Source organism: Gossypium arboreum, chromosome 11 (assembly GCF_025698485.1).
Source record: "Gossypium arboreum isolate Shixiya-1 chromosome 11, ASM2569848v2, whole genome shotgun sequence".
Taxonomy (NCBI): Eukaryota; Viridiplantae; Streptophyta; class Magnoliopsida; order Malvales; family Malvaceae; genus Gossypium; species Gossypium arboreum.
The window spans coordinates 49,100,138-49,108,175 of NC_069080.1; the positions used below are offsets into that span (position 1 = coordinate 49,100,138).

General features: G+C 36.7%; 1 non-coding gene across 1 annotated transcript; it reads right to left on the reverse strand.

Annotated features, from left to right (window-relative positions):
- Window positions 1-1,733: 1,733 nt before the first annotated feature.
- LOC128284889 (small nucleolar RNA R71) lies at window positions 1,734-1,840 on the reverse strand. Its single transcript, XR_008275309.1, has one exon. It is a non-coding gene; the product is annotated as a small nucleolar RNA R71 (small nucleolar RNA).
- Window positions 1,841-8,038: the final 6,198 nt, after the last annotated feature.

The following is an 8,038-nucleotide window of genomic DNA, read 5'->3' on the forward strand; positions in this document are numbered from 1 at the left end:
TTGGCCAAGAGGTTGAATATGGACAAAAATTGGCTTTTAATTTTGATTTTAATTCATTTTAATAACTAAATGACCAAAATGCCCTTAATGAAAAGCTTTGGAAACATGCCTAACCATGTCCATTTTTGTCCACCACTTAACCAATGGTCTAACTACTATATAAAAGACCTCCAGTGTAAAATTTCATAACAATTGGACACCTCTAGCATGTAGAACTCAACTTTTGTACTTTTTATGATTTAGTCCTTTTGATTAAATTGAGTGCCCAAACGTCAAACTTTTTGAACGAAATTATATTTATTTAATTCATGCTTATAATGTTTGTGCCTCAATCAATCATTTTTTCAATTAAAATCAAATCTATATTTCGTTCATACGTGATTGAAATGTAGCTAAATTAGCTGATTGATCCTAAACAGACGACGGCTAATGGACGCATAATTGAAATGTGCATGCTCAATTTAGATCCTAACCCAATTATATTGTAGGTTGCATAACAACTCTAACCAACCTCTGTTATCTGCATAGTTTTTAGATTTGTGTGATTAAACTGTTTCAAACCTAACACGTCCCTGTTACCTTACACGAATGCTAAGAAACCCTTAGTAAATAAGGATCAGTAAAATGTGTATTCACTAAGTAAAGGATCCCGAAAGGACCTAATTTGGTTTCCAAACTCATGAAAGATCGAGTTGCCATGGATTGTTTTTCCAAATGTTTTTAAGCATGTTGATAATAAGTTGAGTTTAATTACAGTAATTGTCCTAGTTTTTTTATGTTATAATTATTGAAAATTGTGTTTAATTTTGCTAAAAGCTATTCCATTCATATAGTTTTCATACTTAGGGTAGTTTTCATTAGAGATCATTGCATTTAGTTTAATATATTTTAATTATCACTTCTCAACTATATTTTGTTTTTATTTACCCAATTGTTAATATAATTTTACAAATTAAGTGACTTAGCACAAATACAATCCCTGTAGAGATAATAACTCGATACTTACTTATTACTTGATAACAATTGTGTACACTTGCACAAACCTACGCAGTACAAGTTTTTGGCATCGTTGCCAGGGATTGTTAACTATTGTCATAGTCATCATTTTTTGTGAAATTATTTAATTCCAATTTGGTTTATTTCTAACATTAATAAACTATTCTTTTTAATTTTGTGATTTTATTTTTAGGTGTTTATGAGCATAGATCGGATCCTATAGACCTTGAAATTGAGCGAACTTTCAGACAAAGAAGACGTGAACGAATAGCTCAAAGACAATTCGAGATAGACCTTGGAAATTAGAGTCAAGACTAAGGTAATGAATCCGATCATGTACGAAATCCCACCCACATTACCGATGGTAAGGATCGATGCATCAGACAATATGCTGTGGCACTTTTCAATGAGTTAAATCTAAGAATTAGAAGGCCATATATTGAGGCAACCTAATTTGAATTGAAACTAGTGATGTTTCAAATGCTCAAAATGGTGGGCCAATCAGTGGTATGCCCACGGAAGATTCACATCTCCAACTTTGATTGTTTATAGAGGTGAGTGATTCATTCAAGATAGCCAGAGTGACTGATGAGGCACTAAGGTTGAAGTTATTTCCGTACTTGTTGCAAGATCGAGCATGAGCATGGCTCCATTCATTGCCACCAAGCTCCATATCTACATGGCAAGAAATAGCAGAGAGATTTTTGGTTAAGTTTTTTCTGCCTAGCAAAAATGCTAAGTTGAGGAACGAGATCACAACTTTCTAACAATTGGATGATGAGTCTTTGTACGAGGCTTAGGAGCAATTCAAAGAGTTACTTTATAAGTGTCCTCATTATGGGATTCCTCATTGTATCTAGTTGGAGACATTCTATAATGGTCTCAATGTACATATATGATTGATGGTAGATGCTTCTGTGAATGGTGCAATTTTGTCTAAGTCTTATAATGAGGCTTATGAGATCATTGAGAGGATCATGATTAATAACTATCAATGGCCAACAAATTGAATAGCTTCAGGAAGACATATAGTCGGAGTTCATGAAGTCTACGCCCTCACTTTGTTATCGGCTCAAGTATCGTCTATTTCCTCTATGTTAAAATAGTTTACCGCTAATAGTGCTAATCATTTTGCAGCTCAACATCAAGTCCGTTTGAAGTAGTTTCCTGTGTGTACTGTGGGGAATGTCATTTTTCAAATCCCTAGTCAGTGTACTATGTGGGGAACCAACATCAAAAGAGGAGCGGACAAGGACCCAGTCTAACTTCTACAGTCCTTCATGGCGTAATCATCCTAACTTTTCATGGACCAACCAAGGAAATAGACCGAACAACAACTTCTTGCAGCATAGACCCAACCAATTTCAAGGGTTTAATCAGCAAGCTCTAAAACACCTCAAGCTGAGGCATCAAATAGTTTGCAGAACTTGTTGAAAGTGTACATGGCAAAGAATGATGCTTTGATCCAAAACCAAGTAGCAACATTGAAAAACTTGGAAAACCAAATGGGTCAGTTAGCTACGAAGCTTCGTAATAGACCACAAGGAACCTTGTCGAGCAATACTAAGAATCCTAGAAATTTAGGTAAAGAACATATCAAGGCAGTGGCATTGCAAAGTGGTAAAATTTTAGAACCTCGATTGATTGATGTCAAAGATAAGCCCGTTGAGAAGAATCAACCAGCTGTTGAAATTCCTACACCAAAAGAATCAGAATCTGCAAATACTAACAAGGTAAATCCTAACTTAGTGAATTCAGATACTTTAGCATCTTCTTTGGATGCAGATTTACCTACTCAGAAGAGTTATTCGGTTCAACCGAAAGTTCCATCACGTCCGTACCCTAAAAGATTGCAACAACACAAGCAGAAACAAGAGGTACAAATAAAGAAATTTTTGGATGTTCTGAAGTAGTTACACACCAATGTGGAGGCTTTAGAACAAATGCTGAATTGTAATGCCCCAATTTTCGAGATTTTTGGGATTTCTGTGATTTTCAATGAATTTTAGAAATTCTGTGTTTTAACTGTCTGTAGTGGGTCTGAGTATGATAGTGGGCCTTTAAAAGACCCAAGAGTAAATCCAATTTGAGGCAATTTCTGAATTCCCAATTTTAAAAGGAGAGAGTATTGGCATTGAGGGCTTTTAAATTAAAGATGGTAAAATAGGGCACAAGGGACCTGTGGTAAATTGGCATGTAACGCCACATAAGGTATAGGGGAAGTGGCGTGTAGATGTTTATGGGGAGCCAAGGTTCGAGCCTCAAGGTAAGCAAATAGGGTATTTATTTTTGTGAACAAAAAGGGGATGTGATGGAACTCAAGAGGGAACTCTGTTAGGGAGAGTTTAAGCTGGTAAGGGGATTGAGTAAGGATAAGATAAGGGAGGAAATTTAGGAGCTGATCAGGGAGCAAGAGTTGGCCGGCCAAGGGTTTCTGTAGAGGACAAAATTCGGCTAGGTGTATTGATAGTTGTAATTTCGGCACTTGGGGAAAAGTTGTGCCGTTTTTGACAATTCTTTTCTCTTCTTCTTTTCTCCTCTCTTCATCTATTTCTTCTTCTTCTTCTTTTCCTCTATAGCAGAATCTTTCTATCATTCTACTCAACTCCACTTCCTTACCATTTGTTTCTAAGCCTTATAGACGATTGCCATAAAAGCTAAAATCCCGAAAGCCTGTTTTTCTTCTATGCAGATTTCTCCTAGCCAAACCCTCTGATTCTTCTCTATCTTTTTGGTCAATTCTCTCATCCTCTGAACCCCAAAGTCCTACCGACAAAACCACTAAAAAACCCTCATATTTCATCTTTCTCTTTACTATTTCAAGAAGCCGAACACCCCATAGTCTTAGGGGCATAGCCGAATCTTTAGACCTTTAAAGATTTATTTTCTGCTAACAATCGAGGGGTTAGATCTGCATCAGAATCAAATAGGAACTAAGAGGAATCATTGACTAAAGGAACCGGTGGTAAGTTTCTGAATCTATTCTTTATTTCGGGTTTTAGAAAAAGCCAAAACCCTTTTAAAGGCTTAGGGAGGCTATCAATTGGGCCCTGTGGCTCTTAGAGTTGTGACAATTGTTTTATTGTGATGATAATATGATCTAGAGGCTACTGATCAGAGGCTTGGACAAGTGGAACAACTGGATCTAAACCTAGTTGCTAGATTCGGGAAAAGGTAGGATCTCTAGTGCCTAAAGTGTTAATGGCCGACTTTTGGGGTAAGGAGTTTTGTATACAAGTTGTTATGAATTCATAGTTAACGTATTGGTAACTGACTGTAGGCAAATGGTGTGTGTAACTCATCAGCGTTTCGTCGCAAACAAGTGTGTAAACGACACTCACTCATAGACTAGATCGGCAAAAGCTGAAAAGCCGAAATGCTGAAAAGCCGATATTTTGTGGACTTGCGAGCGTGCGAGTGCTCGAGAGATAGGTTGGTTGTAATCCTGGTAATCTCAAGTGATATGATTGTAAAGTGCGCAATTTCGTGCACTTCGATATATTTGGGCTTAATGGGCCGAAAACGAGATAATGGGCCAACGGGCCCAATTCGGTAATGATGCTCGGTAAGTGTTTCTGTTGATGCGTTGATGGCTTTAATATGTATGTAAACCCTAAAATAGGTAAATTTACTAAAGTACCTTAAGTATGAAAATTACCATTATACCCCCAGGTGCAAAATGACCATTATACCCCTAGGGTTGATTTTGACTGAAATGCATGGTACTCTTATTCTGTTTGTTGTATGCCATGACATGTATATCTATTGCATGGGATATGGGTTATAATGATGGAGGAAGTGTTCTGGTGGCTCTGCCACAAATATCTATTTCTGGTGGCTCTATCACAAATATCTATTTCTGGTGGCCCTGCCACGATTATCTGTATCTGGTGACTCTGTCACAATATCTGTTCTGGCAGCCATGCTGCATACTTGTGACGTGTAGACGGATGGGTGGGTCGAGTAGTCTCCCCATATAGTGTAAGGCTGGCAGAGGGGTGTATACGGATGGATATGGGTTGGGTTTTCTGCATACATGATATATCTGTTCTGTTTCTGTTATGGGCCTATGGGCTTCATTCTAAATTCTGCATAGGGCTAAGGCCCAACTTAATCTGTTTCTATTGTTTGAACTGGTTTAGACTATGGTTGGGTTATTTTACACATTGAGTTTCCCAAACTTATCCCTTATTTTCATCCATGCAGGTAATCTCCAACCATAGTAGGCTTGGAGCTGTGAGGGATTCAGAGTGGCAACACGTACTGCAAACTTGATTTTCTTCTTATAATTTAATTAGTTTTTATTTACTTTAATTGTTTTGGGTTTTAAGTTTTAATAAGGCCGCTTTAATTATTTTAAATGGTTTTAATATGTTTTACTAGAATAGGTATGATATTATCTTAATCACTGAAACTGATTAGTTTTAGGGCGCGTTTTCAAAAAACAGTAATTGATTTTAAAATATCACGACAACAAAGCAAAACTTCAACAACAAAAATGTTTTTCCAAAATTAATCACTTTTCCTTAAACTGGACTTAATTGAATCGGTTTCCTAAGAACATACACTAAGTTAAGGTGTGGCAATGGTGGTGTGCATGCTAGGATTGGATCCGAAGGGAGCTTGGTACTTAAGCAGTCCGATGGACTAACCTCCTCTTTTCTGGTTTCTTACTTGGTGCTCAGCTTCCATTCACTTTAACCTATACTGAAATTAACCTATGATCAATAAGTACGATTTCCTAGATTAAAAATAAAAATTGTTTTTAACGTTTCGTTGTGGCACATCGGATCCGGTCGTAACGTTTGGGCCAGGTTTGGGGTGTTACATGAATTATGTGAAGTTTATGAAGGATATACTGTCCAAGAAGAAATGACTGAGTGAGTATGAGACTGTCGCTTTAACAAAGGAGTACAGTGCGTTCCTGCAGAACAAACTGCCATCAAAATTGGAAGACCTAGGAAGCTTTACTATACCCTGTAACATTGGTAAATCTTATTGTGGTAAAGCTTTGTGTGACTTAGGAGCGAGTATCAACTTGATGCCTAAGTCTATTTCCAAGATGCTAGGGATAGGTGAAGTAAGACCTACAACTGTAACGCTTCTGCTAGTAGATCGATCTTTAGCATATCCTGAGGGAAAGATCGAGGATGTTTTGGTAAGAGTCGATAAATTTATTTTTCCTGCTGATTTCATTGTCTTAGATTTTGAAGTAGATAAGGAACTGCTGATCATCCTTGGGAAACCTTTCATAGCCACGGGAAGAACGTTAATTGATGTGCAGAAAGGTGAACTCACCATGTGAGTTCAAGACGATCAAGTAACTTTTAACATTCTTAAAGCGATGAAATTGCTCGATCCGGCAAAAGAGTGTTCAGCTATGGAAGAAATAGAATCCTTGGTTTCTATGGAAAATAATTTTGAAGAAGATCCATTTGGGAAGCCTTAGATCTTAACCCTTTGGAGGATGAAGAAGGTGAAGAAAACATGGCTTTGATGGAAGTCAATTCGAGAAATTTTATTTAATCCAATAATTTGAACCGTTAGAGTTAGAAGTTAGAAAATTTGTGCAACCCAAGTTCTTAACTGAAGAACCACCTAAACTCGAACTAGAGGTACTTCCTTCCCATTTGAAATACGTTTCTTTAGGTGACTGTTCCACTTTTCCTATGATTGTTTTAGCAGAACTGATGAAAGATTAAGAGGAGCAACTAATTGATGTTCTAAAGAAATTTAAGAAAGTAATTGGTTGGACCATAGTAGATATTCGAGGTATAAGTCCTTCTTTTTATATGCATAAAATTATTTTAGAAAAAGGTAAAAGAGCTCGAATTGATGGAAAAGGAGGCTTAATCCTATTATGAAAGAAGTTGTGAGAAAGGAAGTGATCAAATGGTTAGATGCAGGAAAGATTTATCCTATTTCAGATAGTTCGTGGGAAAGTGTGGTGCAGTGTGTACCGAAGAAAGGTGGAATCACCATTGTTGAAGTGTAACGAGTTGATTCCAACAAGAATCGTTACTGGTTGGAGAATCTGTATTGATTACAGGAAATTGAATAAAGCCACTCGGAAGGACCATTTTCTATTGCCTTTTATGTATCAGATGTTAGATCGACTGGTAGGTAATGAATTCTATTATTTTTAGATGGCTATTCGGGATATAACCAAATAGTTGTAGCTCTGGAGGACCAACATAAAACAACCTTTACTTGTCCATATGGTACGTTTGCTTTTAGGCGAATGCCTTTTGGTTTATGGAATGCACCTGCAACATTTCAACGATGCATGATGGCAATATTCACTAATATGGTTGAAAATTTTGTTGAGGTTTTCATGTATGATTTTTTGTTTTTGGTAACACTTATGATATTTTTTTGAGTAATTTGGCTAAGGTACTAAAGAGATGCAAAGAGACGAATCTTGTCCTAAACTGGGAAAAATTCCATTTTATAGTTAAGGAAGGGATTGTCTTAGAGCATAAAATCTCAAAGAGAGGAATTGAAGTCAATAAAGCAAATATGGACGTAATTGAAAGATTATCGTCCCCAATTAATGTGAAAGGAGTCAGAAGTTTCTTAGGCCATGCTGGTTTTTACCGAAGGATTATCAAAGATTTCTTGAAAATTTATAAACTATTGTGTTTATTGTTAGAGAAAGATACAGTGTTTGATTTCAACAAAGCATGTTTAGAAGCTTTTAAAGATCTAAAAAAATAATTAACCTTAGCCCCAATAATCATTACACCCGATTGGAGCTCACCTTTTGAGTTAATGTGCGATGCAAGTGATTATGCCGTTAGAGTTGTGATAGGTCAAAGAAGAAACAAAGTGTTTCACCCTATTTACTATGCAAGTAGAACTTTGACGAGAGCCCAACTCAATTATACAGTAACTGAAAAGGAACTCTTTGCCATAGTTTTTTCTTTTGACAAATTTACTGATCATGCGGCCATTAAATACTTGCTTACGAAGAAAGATGCAAAATCGAGGCTAATTCATTGGACACTGTTACTCCAAGAATTTGACCTTGAGATCCAAGACA